Source organism: Cupressus sempervirens, chromosome 1 (assembly GCF_028749045.1).
Source record: "Cupressus sempervirens isolate cs-2001-9-10 chromosome 1, ASM2874904v1, whole genome shotgun sequence".
NCBI lineage: Eukaryota > Viridiplantae > Streptophyta > Pinopsida > Cupressales > Cupressaceae > Cupressus > Cupressus sempervirens.
In genome coordinates this window covers 607,968,518-607,985,110 of record NC_143118.1, presented here as the reverse complement: position 1 = coordinate 607,985,110, position 16,593 = coordinate 607,968,518, and the positions used below count along the sequence as shown (strand labels likewise).

The 16,593-nt window shown below is 48.4% G+C and overlaps 1 non-coding gene across 1 annotated transcript in view; it reads right to left on the bottom strand.

Annotated features, from left to right (window-relative positions):
• Positions 1–797, bottom strand: part of LOC149579050 (18S ribosomal RNA) — a 1,811-nt gene extending 1,014 nt beyond the window's left edge. The window contains exon 1 of the ribosomal RNA XR_016357589.1: positions 1–797. This exon is cut by the window's left edge and continues 1,014 nt beyond it. This is a non-coding gene — a ribosomal RNA (18S ribosomal RNA).
• Positions 798–16,593: the final 15,796 nt, after the last annotated feature.

Sequence of the window (16,593 nt, the reverse complement as noted above, 5' to 3'; positions counted from 1 at the left end):
TATTCAGAGCATAGGCTTGCTTTGAGCACTCTAATTTTTTCAAAGTAACAACACCGAAACCGCGACCCAGCCAATTAAGGCCAGGAACACGCCACCGGCAGAAGGGACATGAGGGCCAGTGCACACCCAGAAGGCAGACTGACCGTGATGACCCAAGGTCCAACTATGAGCTTTTTAACTACAACAACTTAAATATACGCTATTGGAGCTAGAATTATTGCGGCTGTTGGCACCAGACTTGCCCTCCAATGGATCCTCGTTAAGGGATTTATATTGTACTCATTCCAATTACCAGACTCGATGAGCCCAGTATTGTTATTTATTGTCACTACCTCCCCATGTCAGGATTGGGTAATTTGCACGCCTACTGCCTTCCTTGGATGTGGTAGCCGTTTCTCAGGCTCCCTCTCCGGAATCGAGCCCTAATTCTCCGTCACCCATCACCACCATGGTAGGCCTCTATCCAACCATCGAAAGTTGATAGGGAAAAAATTTGAATGAAGCGTTGCCAACACAAAGGCCGTGTGATCTGTCGAGTTATCATGAATCACCGGAATAGCGAGCGAGCCCACACCGGCCTTTTATCTAATAAATGCATCCCTTTCGAGAGTCGGGATTTGGTGCACGTATTAGCTCTAGAATTACTATGATTATCCGAGTAGCAAAGTACCATCAAAGAAACTATAACTGATTTAATGAGCCATCCGCAGTTTCACAGTCTGAAATAGTTCATACTTAGACATGCATGGCTTAATCTTTGAGACAAGCATATGACTACTGGCAGGATCGACCAGTTAGCTTCTAACAATGAGGGGACCCCCAAGACCTGCTACAGCCAAGGGATGCCTGCTGGGATGGGAAATCAAAATTTGCATTCAGTCCATCATGCATCCAAACATAATCCGCCACACAAGCAACAAGAATGACATTCACAGCACATGCAGGACTCACAACGCTCAAAGATTTCGCACAAGAGGAAAGTGTCCCATCGTCGACCGGAGAGGGCCGAATAGGGAGCCTCGGTTCACAGGCACCTGGGAAGAACATCCCGTATGGAACCCTTTACCCTCAAACTCATTGTTGCCACTACTCAAAAAGAAGCCTCGAGTCTGTACGAGAAGCACCGCGCACGTAGCCACCTCAATTGTAAGGCCACTCAGAGACATCCATTTCCCATGCATATACCTCCTACACGCCTGTTGAGGTGCACCCACACAGACAAAATCCTTCTTGATCGCAACAAACATTTTCCCATGATGAAGAGCTGGTTGCCGAAGTGCCAATGGAGACCACCGTGCTGAAGGGTGAAGGGTCGTGCGAGTGGAAAACATGGCTGGTTATGCGATTGGCGGGGGCATCACTGTGCATGCGACCACCTCAATTATAAGGCCGCTCAAGGGAATCGTGTACAAAAACACCCCCTTTGCACATTTATAGGTGATGAGAGCCTGCCCGCATACACAGACATGTCTAACCTCTGGAAAATATCTCCTTTCCCAGCACAGCCTCGCTAACCATTCTGGGTGACACGTGATATGCCAGTGCAGGTACAAAAAAGTTCCTTCGGCTGAACACTCACACTAGCGTTGTCGAACAAGCTTCAATCTCATGCACATGCACATATCGAAGAACTGGCACTGCGAGGGAACCACCCGCGAGCACCCACATCTCAGCAAAAAGCATTCGTGCAATTTCTTCCCCTAGATAGACACGTTGGGCTTGCACTTGTCGGAGCATTGCAAAGACGAGCGCTCTGTTTCGCAGGAGCCTGAGAAGAACATCTCGTACGAAACCCATTCCCCCAAAATGCTTGAATCACAAATGCTCGCAGCAGGGTCATAATGCAAAGATGTACATCACGCATGCAACTGATTAAGGACACTCAGAGACATCCATTTCCCAGGCATATGCCCCCTACACGCTTTTTGGTGCACCCCGTACAAACGACCATACTTTGACAAGCCCTCCCAGAATTTTGCATCTGAAGAGAGAGATGAAACACCTTGGGCTTTTTGTCCACATAATGCAAACACCAAATGCTCTCTTTAGGGGGGAGCTGAAGAAGAGTATCTCCCGCAAAACCCACGAGCCGCAGCCGTTTGGATCACACAAGGCAAGACAGGGCATGGAGAGTTTCCGCATCCAAACAAAAATTATCGGTAATACTCTACACTTCTACTGGCCCAGACCACAAAGGCTGTCACGACAGTGCCATGCACTTCTGTAGGATGAGACAGTGAAGAGGCGAGCACGCACCGAGAACGCACTAGCGAATAAATTATGCGGCAACCAAACCTTTCGCCGGCCCCCCTCTCAATCCCAAGGCTCTACCGATCGGCAAAAACTTAGGGGTGGAGAGTGGACCCTTGATGAAATTAGGGACGTCGAGCAATGCACCCGTGCAACCATCTCTTTCCTTCTTGCCGTCCGGGCAGGATAGAAATGCAATGATAGAACGTGCCAATGAGACAGAACCCTTGGCTAAAAGATATAACTCCATACACACTCAGCAACAAGCGCATCTTAGAATCGAACACCAAATGTGGAGTGTGTTGCAAGCCATGCAGACACCTACATATAGGGTATATCCCACAAAAGAAAGTGACAAGTACTTCCCACCAGCTCTGCCATTGCGATTACTGAATGGGATAATACTCACCGCCACAGATTAATGACCATCATTACCGTCTCAGAATAGATACAAGCACATTGAGCTTCATCCGATCAGCTGGATGAATTTCACCTTGAAGGGGCCCAATCCAAAAGTTTCGGAGGTCATCTCCTGGAACTCTCAAGAACAAGGCCCATCTTACATGCAAACTCTGCTACTCTGCAAACATAGGTTGCAATTAAAGAGAAATTGCAAGGCCATCACAATGGCCCGAGGCCAATGCTCCGACTAAGTCAATTTTCTCTTGCAATCACCATGCCGCCGTTCACAGAGAGATCTCCCCATTCACTTGTGATGCGATGCACAATCCAAGTGCTAGACGCGATCTCGCCCTTGAAAGGCCACTTTCCAAGGCATCCCCCGATGACACATTGGAACGACAATCGCTGTCGAACCATTTCCCAATGTTGTGCCGATCGAGTTGGCACAGAGGTGCTAGACGAGGGCTCCCGTTTTAGATCGAGTTTTAAAATCACCAAGAAGAAGCGGTGAGGGCTGGCAACCGCTGCCAAACCTTTTTCCAAAATTGCCCCAGCTGAGTGACTAGAAAACATGATCCAAAGGAGAGTCTTGGAATAGCACACTCGAGGGTGGGCTTCACGCCCCTCTAATTGATTCAATGTCGGCGTCCACCATTTCAAAATCTGACATATCCATCTGCCATGACAGTGGCATTGAATCAAAAAGGGGGGCATAGGAGAGGCTCGTGGCAACCACCTCCCCCATTGTAGCCACGATAGGCACGCAAAAAATTTTGCTAGAGCGCCAAGCACCCACCTCATGGCTATAGACAAGGGCTCGCCATTAGATCAAACAACTTCAAAATCGCAAAACAGACGCGGTGTAGAATGGAAACCGCTGCCAAGTCTCTTTCGTAATTGCATCGGTCGAGTGATCGAAGAAGGCAATCTAAGAGAGGGTTCAAGCGCAGCCATTCGTTGGGGGGATTCGCGCTGATGGCATAAATTTATGCAATACCCGAGCAACACTGGACGGAGGTGCTAGACGACGGCCCCAGTTTTAGATCGAGTTTCAAAATCATTAAGTAGACACGGTGAGGTCTGGCAACCACTGCCAAACCTTTTTCCAAAATTGCATGAGCTGAGTGACAAGAAAACATGATCTAAAGGAGAGTCCAGGAATAGCACCCTCGAGGGTGGGCTTCATGCCCCTCTAATTGATTCAACGTCGGCATCCACCATTTCAAAATCTGACATATCCATCTGCCCTGACAGCGGCGTTGAATCAATGAGGGGGGCACGGGAGAGGCTCGCGACAACCACCTCTCCCATTGTAGCCATGATAGGCACGCAAAAAATTTTGCTAGAGCACCAAGCACCCACCTCATGGCTATAGACAAGGGCTCGCCATTAGATCAACTTCAAAATTTTTGAACAAATGCGGTGTAGAATGGCAACCGCTGCCAAGTCTCTTCCGTTATTGTGTTGGTCGAGTGATCGAAGAAGGCGATCTAAGGGAGGGTCCAAGCATAGGCATTCGTTGGGGGATTCGCGCTGATGGCATAAATTTATGCAATACCCGAGCAACACCGGATGGAGGTGCTAGACGAGGGCTCCCATTTTAGATCAAGTTTCAAAATCACCAAGTAGACGCGGTGAGGTCTGGCAACCGCTGCCAAACCTTTTTCCGAAATTGTGCCAACTGAGTGACAAGAAAACATGATCTAAAGGAGAGTCCAAGAATAGCACCCTCAAGGGTGGGCTTCATGCCCCTCTAATTGATTCAACGCCGGCGTCCACCATTTATAAATCCAACATATCCATCCACCCTGACAGCCTCATTGAATCAATGAGGGGGGCACGGGAGAGGCTCGCGACAACAACCTCTCCCATTGTACCTGTGATAGGCACGCAAAAAATTTTGCTAGAGCGCCAAAGCACCCACCTCATGGCTATAGACAAGGGCTCGCCATTAGATCAACTTTGAAATTGCTGAACAGACGCGGTGTAGAATGGCAACCGCTGCCAAGTCTCTTCCGTAATTGTGTCGGTCGAGTGATCGAAGAAGGTGATCTAAGAGAGGGTCCAAGCGTAGGCATTTTTTTGGGGGATTTGTGCTGATGGCATAAATTTATGCAATACCTGAGTAACACCGGACGAAGGTGCTAGATGAGGGCTCCCATTTTAGATCGAGTTTTAAAATCACCAAGTAGACGCAGCGAGGGCTGGCAACCGCTGCCAAACCTTTTTCTGAAATTGCGCCAACTGAGTGAAAAGAAAACATGATCTAAAGGAGAGTCCAGGTATAGCACCCACGAGGGTGGGCTTCATGCCCCTCTAATTGATTCAACGTCGGCGTCCACCATTTCAAAATCTGACATATCCATTCGCCCTGACAGCGGCATTGAATCAATGAGGGGGGCATGGGAGAGGCTCGCGGCAACCACCTCTCCCATTGTAGCCATGATAGGTAGGCAAAAATTTTTTGCTAGAGCGCCAAGCACCCACCTCATGGCTAGAGACAAGCGCTCGCCATTAGATCAACTTCAAAATCGTAGAACAGATGTAGTGGAGAATGGCAACCGCTGCGAAGTCTCTTTCGTAATTGCGTCGGTCGAGTGATCAAAAAAGGTGATCTAAGAGAGGGTCCAAGCGTAGGCATTCGTTGGTGTAATCGCGCCGATGGAAAAAATTTATGCAATACCCGAGCAACACCGGACGGATGTGCTAGACGAGGGCTCCCATTTTAGATCGAGTTTTAAAATCAACAAGAAGACGCGGTGAGGGCTGGCAACTGCTGCCAAACCTTTTTCCGAAATTGCACCAGCTGAGTGACAAGAAAACATGATCTAAAGGAGAGTCCAGGAATAGCACCCTCGAAGGTGGGCTTCATGGCCTTCTAATTGATTCAACGTCGGCGTCCACCATTTCAAAATCTGACATATCCATCCGCCCTGACAGCGGTGTTGAATCAATGAGCTGGGCATGGGAGAGGCTCGCGAAAACCACCTCTCCCATTGTAGCCACGATAGGCTCGCAAAAATTTTTGCTAGAGTGCCAAGCACCCACCTCAAGGCTATAGACAAGGGCTTGCCATTAGATCAACTTCGAAATCGCAGAACGGATGCGGTGTAGAATGGCAATCGCTGCCAAGTCTCTTCTGTAATTGTGTCAGTCGAGTGATCGAAGAAGGTGATCTAAGAGAGGGTCCAAGTGTGTAGGCATTCATTGGGGGATTTGCACCGATGGCAAAAATTTGTGCAATGCCAGAGCAACACCGGACGGAGGTGCTAGACGAGGGCTCCCATTTTAGATCGAGTTTTAAAATCACCAAGTAGACGCAGTGAGGGCTGGCAACCGCTGCCAAACCTTTTTCCAAAATTGCGCCAGCTGAGTGACAAGAAAACATGATCTAAAGGAGAGTCCAGGAATAGCACCCTCGAGGGTGGGCTTCATGCCCCTCTAATTGATTCAACGTCGGCATCCACCATTTCAAAATCTGACATTTCCATCTGCCCTGATAGTGGCATTGAATCAATGAGGGGGGCACGGGAGAGGCTCGCGGAAAACACCTCTCCCATTGTAGTCGTGATAGGCACGCAAAAATTTTTGCTAGAGTGCCAAAGCACCCACCTCATGGCTAGAGACAAGGGCTTGCCATTAGATCAACTTTGAAATCGCTGAACAGACGCGCTGTAGAATGGCAACCGCTGCCAAGTCTCTTCCGTAGTTGCGTCGGTCGAGTGATCAAAGAAGGTGATCTAAGAGAGGGTCCAAGCATAGGCATTTGTTGGGGGATTCACGGCAATGGCATAAATTTATGCAATACCTGAGCAACACTGGATGGAGGTGGTAGACGAGGGCTCCCATTTTAGATCGAGTTTTAAAATCACCAAGTAGACGCGGTGAGGGCTGGAAACCGCTGCCAAACCTTTTTCCAAAATTGTGCCAGCTGAGTGACAAGAAAACATGATCTAAAGGAGAGTCCAGGAATAGCATCCTCGAGGGTGGGCTTCATGCCCCTCTAATTGATTCAACGTCGGCGTCCACCGTTTCAAAATCCAACATGTTCATCCGCCCTGACAATAGCGTTGAATCAATGAGGGGGGCATGGGAGAGGCTCGCGGCAACCACCTCTCCCCTTGTAGCCGCGATAGGCACGCAAAATTTTTTTCTAGAGTGCCAAGCACCCACCTCATGGCTAGAGACAAGGGCTCGCCATTAGATCAACTTTGAAATCACTTAACAGATGCGCTGTAGAATGGCAACCGCTGCCAAGTCTCTTCCATAGTTGCGTCGGTCAAGTGATCGAAGAAGGTGATCTAAGAGAGGGTCCAAGCGTAAGCATTCGTTGGGGGATTCGCGTCAATGGCATAAATTTATGCAATACCCGAGCAACACCAGACGGAGGTGCTAGACGAGGGCTCCCATTTTAGATCGAGTTTTAAAATCACCAAGTAGACGCGGTGAGGGCTGGCAACCACTGCCAAACCTTTTTCCGAAATTATGCCAGCTGAGTGACAAGAAAACATGATCTAAAGGAGAGTCCAGGAATAGCACCCTTGAGGGTGGGCTTCATTCCCCTCTGATTGATTCAACGTCGACGTCCACCATTTCAAAATCCGACATGTCCATCCACCCTGACAGTGGCATTGAATCAATGAGGGGGGCACGGGAGAGGCTCGCGGCAACCACCTCTCCCATTGTAGCTGTGATAGGCATGCAAAAAATTTTGCTAGAGTGCCAAGCACCCACCTCATGGCTAGAGACAAGGGCTTGCCATTAGATCAACTTCAAAATCGCTGAATAGACGCACTGTATAATGGCAACCGCTGACATATCCATCCGCCTTGACACCGGCGTTGAATCAATGAGAGGGGCACGGGAGCGGCTCGAGGCAACCATCTCTCCTATATAAGCAATTAGTGCGAGGTTCACTTTGCATTAGAAATTAGCGAACACACCGACATCCACCTTAAAAATTCAAATCCTTTAAAATTCCTACCAAATAGCCATTCACGACCCAATTTTTTATGAGGTCGGCGGAGGAGCAAAAGATTGTCATCGGTTAGGAGATGTGAGTTCATGGAGCCAAGGGACTGAAATGGTCATCAAGCTCATCTGATCAACTGGATGAATTTCACCTTGAAGGGGCCCAATCCAAAAGTTTCGGAGGTCATCTCCTGGAACTCTCGAGAACAAGGCCCATCTTACATGCAAACTCTGCTACTGTGCAAACATAGGTTGCAATTAAAGAGAAATTGCGAGGCTGTCACAATGGCCCGAGGCTAATGGCTCTGACTAAGTCAATTTTCTCTTGCAATCACCATGCTACCATTCACAGAGAGATCTCCCCATTCACTTGTGACGCGACGCAGAATCCAAGTGCTAGACGCGAGCTCACCCTTGAAAGAAAGACCACTTTCCAAGACATCCCCCGATGACACCTTGGAACGTCAACCGCTGTCGAACCATTCTCAATGTTGTGCCGATCGAGTTGGCACAGAGGCGACCTTAGGGAGCTCTCGCGTAGCAATCGGGATGTGCTTTCATGCCCATCTCTAACAAAAACCAATGTTAGCTGTGGACCAATTTGGAATCCAAGGGCTCGCATCCATCGATATCGTCGGCACTGGGTCTATATATTCAAAGGCCACGGAGAGGTTCCGATAAGAGAAGCTCCCCTGCTCGCTCGCACAAACATCCCAAATTCTAGACACAAGCTCCCGCCCTTAGCATCGCTCTCCAAATCACCGCAATGACACATTGGAATGACAACCACTGTCGAACAACTCCCAAAATTGTGGCAATGGAGTGAGAAAGAAGAGCAACTTTGGGGAGCCACGCATAGCAAACGGGCTGTGCTGCTGCTTCATCCGCTCTTATATAGATCTGACATCGTTGATTTTGTTTGGAATCCGAGGCTGCATTCGTCCTTGCTCAAACAAGCAATGGCTCTTCTAATTGAATGGCCACAGGGAGCTTCTGATAACAAAGGCTCCCTTGTCACTCGTGATGCACAGGCCAACTGCTAGACGATGGCTCGCCCTTCAGATCACTGCCTAGGCAACCACCACAACAGCACCATTGGAATGACAACTTCTGCCGAACCATTCTAAAAATTTTGTGCCAAAGAAGTTGTTGCATAGAGAATGACTCTGGGGAGAGAGCCCTCACATAGAAAAATTGAGATGACTTCACGGCTCTCCCAATAGAAACGATGCTGGTGCCAATATTCCAAAAATCTGAATAACGTGTCTTTCACGAACACCAGCACTGATTTCTATTGGGGAGGGTCACTGAGAGCTTTTTTTATCAAAGCTCCCATTGTAGCCATGATAGGCACACAAAAAATTGCTAGAGCCCCAAGCACCCACCTTATGGCTAGACAAGGGCTCGCCATTAGATCAACTTCGAAATCACTGAACAGACGCGCTGTGGAATCGCAACTGCTGCCAAGCCTCTTCTGTAATTGCGTCGGTCGAGTGATCGAAGAAGGTGATCTAAGAGAGAGTCCAAGGCTAGGGATTTGTTGGGGGATTTTCACCAATAGAAAAAAATTATACAATACCCGAGCAACACCGGACGGAGGTGCTAGACGAGGGCTCCCATTTTAGATCAGGTTTTAAAATCACCAAGTAGACACGGTGAGGGCTAGCAACCGCTGCCAAACCTTTTTCCAAAATTGTGCCAGCTGAGTGACAAGAAAACATGATCTAAAGGAGAGTCAAGGAATAGCACCCTCGAGGGTGGGCTTCATGCCCCTCTAATTGATTCAACGTCGACGTCCACCATTTCAAAATTTGACATATCCATCCGCCCTGACAGCAGTGTTGAATCAATGAGGGGGGCACGGGAGAGGCTCGCGGCAACCACCTCTCCCGTTGTAGCTGCGATAGGCACACAAAATTTTTTTCTAGAGCGCCAAGCACCCACCTCATGGCTAGAGACAAGGGCTCACCATTAGATCAACTTCAAAATCGCTGAACAGACGTGCTGTAGAATGGAACCCGCTGCCAAGTCTCTTCCATAATTGCGTCAGTCGAGTGATCGAAGAAGGTGATCTAAGAGAGGGTCCAAGCGTAGGCATTCATTGGGGGATTCACGCTGATGGCATGAATTTATGCAATACCCGAGAAACACCAAACGGAGGTGCTAGATGAGGCCTCCCATTTTAGATCGAGTTTTAAAATCACCAAGTAGACGCGGTGAGGGCTGGCAACCACTGCCAAACCTTTTTCTAAAATTGCGCCTGCTGAGTGACAAGAAAACATGATCTAAAGGAGAGTCAAGGAATAGCACAATCCAGGGTGGGCTTCATGCCCCTCTAATGGATTCAACGTCGACGTCCACCATTTCAAAATCTGACATATCCATCCACCTTGACACCAGCGTTGAATCAATGAGAGGGGCATGGGAGAGGATCACGGCAACCACCTCTCCTATATAAGCTATTAGTGCGAGGCTCGCTCTACATTAGAAATTAGCGAACACACCGACAACTGCCTCAAAAATCCAAATCCTTTAAAATTCCTACCAAACAGCCATTTCACGACCCAATTTTTTATGAGGTCGGCAGAGGAGCAAAAGATTGTCATCGGTTAGGAGATGTGAGTTCATGGAGCCAAGGGACTGAAATGGTCATCGAGCTCATCCCATCAACTGGATGAATTTCACCTTGAAGGGGCCCAATCCAAAAACTTCTAGAGGTCATCTCCTGGAACTCTTGAGAACAGGGCCCATCTTACATGCAAACTCTGCTACTGCACAAACATAGGTTGCAATTAAAGAGAAATTGCGAGGCCGTTACAATGGCCCGAGGCCAATGCTCCGACTAAGTCAATTTTCTCTTGCAATCACCATGCCGCCATTCACAGAGGGATCTCCCCATTCGCTTGTGACGCGATGCATAATCCAAGTGCTAGACGCGAGCTTGCCCTTGAAAGAAAGACCACTTTCCAAGACATCCCCCATTCACTTGTGACGCAACACGCAACCCAAGTGCTAGACGGGGAGCTTCCGATAATAAAGGCTCCCTTATCACTCGTGACGGGCAGCCCAACTACTTTTTGAAATTATGCCAGTTGAGTGACAAGAAAACATGATCTAAAGGAGAGTCGAGGAATAGCACCTCGAGGGTGGGCTTCATGCCCCTCCAATTGATTCAACGTCTGCGTCCACCATTTCAAAATCCAACATTTCCATCTGCCTTGACACCGCCGTTGAATCAATGAGAGGGGCACGGGAGAGGTTCGCAGCAACAACCTCTCCTATATGAGCTATTAGTGCGAGGCTTGCTCTACATTAGAAATTAGCAAACACACCGACATTCGCCATAAAAATCCAAATCATTGAAAATTCTGACCAAATAGCCATCCACGACCCAATTTATTATGAGGTCGTCTAAGGAGCAAAAGATTGTCATCGATTAGGAGATGTGAATTCATGGAGCCAAGGGACTGAAATGGTCATCGAGCTCATCCGATGAACTGGATGAATTTCACGTTGAAGGGGCCCAATCCAAAAGTTTCGGAGGTCATCTCCTGGAACTCTCGAGAACAAGGACCATCTTACTTGCAAACTCTGCTACTACGCAAACATAGGTTGCAATTAAAGAGAAATTGCAAGGCCATCACAGTGGCCCGAGGCCAATGCTCTGACTAAGTCAATTTTCTCTTGCAATCACCATGCCACCATTCACAAAGAGATCTCCCCATTCACTTGTGATGCGACGCACAATCCAAGTGATAGACGCGAGCTCACCCTTGAAAGGCCACTTTCCAAGACATCCCCCGATGACACATTGGAACGACAACCGCTGTCGAACCATTCCCAATGTTGTTCCAATCAAGTTGGCATAGAGGCGACCTTAGGGAGCTCCTATGTAGCAATTAGGGATGTGCTTTTGTACCCATCTCTCACAAAAACCAATCTTAGCTGTGAACAAATTTAGAATCCAAGGCTCGTATCCATCGATATCGTCGGCACTGGGTCTATATATTCAAAGGCCACGGAGAGGTTCCGATAAGAGAAGCTCCCCTGCTCGCTCGCACAAACATTCCAAATGCTAGACACAAGCTCCCGCCCTTAGCATCGCTCTCCAGATTGCCACAATGACACATTGGAATGACAACTGCTGTCGAACAACTCCCGAATTTGTGCCGATGGAATGAGAAAGATGAGCAACTTTGGGGAGCCGCGCATAGCAAACGGGCTGCTGCTTCATTCCGCTCTTATATATAGATCCGATGTCGTTGATTTTGTTTGGAATCCGAGGCAGCATTCATCCTTGCTCACACAAGCAATGGCTCTTCTAATCGAATGGTCACGGGGAACTTCCGATTACAAAGGCTCCCTTGTCACCTGTGATGCGCAGCCCAACTGCTAGATGACGGCTCGCCCTTCAGATCGCTGCCCAGGCAACCACCATAATGGCACCATTTGAATGACAACCGCTGCCGAACCATTCCAAAATTTTTTTGCCAAAGAAGTTGTTGCAAAGAGAATGACTCTTGGGAGAGAGCCCTCGCATAGCAAAATCGGGATGGCTTCATGGCAGCTGGATGGGATTTGAATTCATGGAGCCAAGGGAGTAAAATGGTCATCGAGCTCATTCGATCAACTGGATGAATTTCACCTTGAAGGGGCCCAATCCAAAAGTTCTGGAGGTCATCTCCTGGAACTGTCAAGAACAAAGGCCAATCTTACAAGCAAACTCTGCTACTGCGCAAACATAGGTTGCAATTATAGACAAATTGCAACGCCGTCACAATGGCCCGAGGCCAATGCTACGACTACTAAGTCAATTTTCTCTTGCAATCACCATGTCGCCGTTCATAGAGAGATCTCCCCATTCACTTGTGATGACGCACAATCCAAGTGCTAGACGTGATCTCGCCCTTGGAAGGCCACGTTCCAAGACATCCTGATGACACATTGGAACGACAACCGCTGTCGAACCATTCCCAATGTTGTGCCAATCAAGTTGGCACAGAGGCGATCTTAGGGAGCTCCCACGTATCGATCGGGAAGTGCTTTCGTACCCATCTCTCACAAAAACCAATGTTAGCTGAACAATTTTAGAATCCAAGGCTCGTATCCATCGATATCGTCAGCACTGGGTCTATATTCAAAGGCCACGGAGAGGTTTCGATAAGAGAAGCTCCCCTGCTCGCTTGCACAAACATCCCCAAATGCTAGACGCAAGCTCCCGCCCTTAGCATCGCTCTCCAGATCACCCCAATGATACATTGGAACGACAACCGCTGTCGAACAACTCCCGAATTTGTGCCGATGGAGTGAGAAAGAAGAGCCAGATCAGGTCGACGAAAATGGCTAAGCCAGATCGGGTCGGCCAGCATGGCTCAGCCACCATTTTTTGCCGAGAGCTTTCAATATTAAAGCTCCCATGTAGCCATGATAAGTACACCATGACAAAATTGCTAGAGCGCCAAGCACCCATAGCAAATTGCCATTATACCAAGCAATGCCGGAGTGCTAGACAAAGGCTCACGTTTAGATCAATTTTTGAAATCACCAAAAAGACACGCCATGGATCGGCAACCGCCGCCTCACTTTTTCCAAAATTGAGTCATTGGAAAACATGATCTAAAGGAGAGCTGAGGAAATGCACTGAGATCGCTTCATGCCCCTTTCATTGATTCAACATCAGCATACACCGTTTGAAAACCCAACAATCCGATCCGCCTAGACACCAATGTTGAATCAATGAAAGGGGCATGGGAGAGGCAAACATAGAGAAATTATAGAGAAATTGCAAGGCCATCACAATGGCCCGAGGCCAATGCTTCGACTACTAAGTCAATTTTCTCTTGCAATCGCCATGCTGCCGTTTGCAGAGAGATCTCCCCATTCACTTGTGACGACGCACAATCCAAGTGCTAGATGTGAAACCCTTGAAAGGCCGCATTCCAAGACATCCCGATGACACATTGCAACAACAACCACTGTCGAACCATTCCCAATGTTGTGCCGATTGAGTTGGCACAGAGGCGATCTTAGGGAACTCCCGCGTATCGATCGAGAAGTGCTTTCGTACCCATCTCTCACAAAAACCAATGTTAGCTGAACAATTTTAGAATCCAAGGCTCGTATCCATCGATATTGTCGGCACTGGGTCTATATTCAAAGGCTACGGAGAGGTTCCGATAAGAGAAGCTCCCCTGCTCGCTTGCATAAACATCCCCAAATGCTAGACGCAAGCTCCTGCCCTTAGCATCACTCTCCAGATCCCCGCAATGACACATTGGAACGATAACCACTGTCGAACAACTCCCGAATTTGTGCCGATGGAGTGAGAAAGAAGAGCCAGATCGGGTCGACGAAAATGGCTAAGCCAGATCGGGTCGGCCAGCATGGCTCGGCCACCATTTTTTGCTGAGAGCTTTCGATATTAAAGCTCCCATGTAGCCGCGATAAGTACACCATGACAAATTGCTAGAGCGTCGAGCACCCATAGCAAATTGCCATTATACCAAGCAATGCCGGAGTGCTAGACAAGGGCTCACGTTTAGATCAAGTTTTAAAATCACCAAAAACACACGCCATGGATCGGCAACCACTGCCTCACCTTTTCCAAAATTGAGTCATCGGAAAACATGATCTAAAGGAGAGTCAAGGAAAAGCACTGAGATCACTTCATGCCCCTTTCATTCATTCAACATCAGCATACACTGTTTGAAAACCCAACAATCCGATCCGCCTAGACACCAATGTTGAATCAATGAAAGGGGCATGGGAGAGGCTCGCGGAAACAACCTCTCCTATATAAGCTATTAGTGTGAGGCTCGCTCTGCATTAGAAATCTGCGATAGCATGGACAACTCCCTTAAAAATCCAATTCAATTCAAAAAGTGACCAAATAGCCATCCACGACACCATTTTTGGAGCTCGCCCAAATCGGGTCGACCAGAATGGCTTGCCCAGATCGGCTCAGCCAGCATGGCTCGCCCAGATCAGCTCGGCCAGCTAGGCTCGGCCAGCATGGCTCGCCCAGATCGGCTCAGCCAGATCGGGTCCACCAGCATGGTGACTTGGTGACTTGGTGAGAGTACTTGGAACCGTCAAGAACAAAGGCCAATCATACATGCAAACTCTGCTACTTCGCAAACATAGGTTGTTGTTATAGAGAAATTGCACGGCTGTCACAATGGCTCGAGGCCAATGCTCCGACTACTAAGTCAATTTTCTCTCGCAATCACCATGCCGCCATTCACAAAGAGATCTCCCAATTCACTTGTGACAATGCACAATCCAAGTGCTAGATGCGAGCTCGCCCTTGAAAGGCCGCGTTCCAAGACATCTTGATGACACATTGGAACGACAACTGCTGTCGAACCATTCCCAATGTTGTGCCGATCGAGTTGGCATAGAGGCGATCTTAAGGAGCTCCCGCGTAGCCATCGGGAAGTTCTTTCGTACCCTTCTCTCACAAAAACCAATGTTAGCTGAACAAATTTAGAATCCAAGGCTCGTATCCATCGATATTGTCGGCACTGGGTCTATATTCAAAGGCCACAGAGAGGTTCCAATAAAAGAAGCCCCCCTGCTCGCTTGCACAAACATCCCCAAATGCTAGACGCAAGCTCCCGCACTTAGCATCGCTCTCCAGATCACCGCAATGACACATTGGAATGACAACCACTGTCGAACAACAACTGAATTTGTGCCGATGGAATGAGAAAGAAGAGCCAGATCGGGTGGACAAAAATGGCTAAGCCAGATCGGGTCGACGAAAATGGCTAAGCCAGATCGGGTCGGCCACCATTTTTCGTCGAGAGCTTTCGATATTAAAGCTCCCATGTAGCCGCAATAAGTACACCATGACAAATTGCTCAAGCGCCGAGCACCCATAGCAAATTGCCATTATACCAAGCAACGCCAGAGTGCTAGACAAGGGCTCACGTTTAGATCAAGTTTTAAAATCACCAAAAAGACACGCCATGGATTGGCAACCACCGCCTCACTTTTTCCAAAATTGAGTCATTGGAAAACATGATCTAAAGGAGAGCTGAGGAAAAGCACTGAGATTGCTTCATGCCCCTTTCATTGATTCAACATCAGCATACACCGTTTGAAAACCCAATAATCCAATCCACCTAGACACCAATGTTGAATCAATGAAAGGGGCATGGGAGAGGCTCGTGGCAACAACCTCTCCTATATAAGCTATTAGTGCGAGGCTCGCTCTGCATTAGAAATCTGCGATAGCACAGACAACTCCCTTAAAAATCCAATTCAATGAAAAATGTGACCAAATAGCCATCCATGACACCGTTTTTGGAGCTCGGCCAGATCGGCTCAGCCAGAACGGCTCGCCCAGATCGGCTCGACTAGCATGGCTCGGCCAGAACGGCTCGGCCAGCATGGCTCGGCCAAAACGAACTTAAAGAGTCCACTTGGTCGGCCGACCTGGCGGGGTGACTTGATGAACGAACTTAAAGAGTCAACTTGGTGAGAGTAATTTGTGGGCTGACCTGGCGGGGTGACTTGATGAATGAACTTAAAGAGTCGACTTGGTGGGGTGACTTGATGAACGCACTTGAAGGGTCGACTTGGTGGGATGACTCTATGAACGGACCTAAAGAGTTGACTTGGTGAGAGTACTTGGTGGGGTGACTCGATGAAAGGACTTAAAGAGTCAACTTGGTGAGAGTACTTGGTGGGGCGACTTGATGAACGCACTTGAAGAATCGACTTGGTTAGAGTACTTGGTGGGGCGACTTGATGAACGGACTCAAAGAGTCGACTTGGTTAGAGTACCTGGTGGCTCGACTTGATGAGCAGACTTAAAGAGTCAACTTGGTGAGAGTACTTGGTGGGGTGAACTAATGAACGAACTTAAAGAGTCAGCTTGGTGGGAGTACTTGGTGGGCCGACCTGGTGGGGTGACTTTATGGACGGACTTAAAGAGTCGACTTGGTTAGAGTACTTGTTATGGTG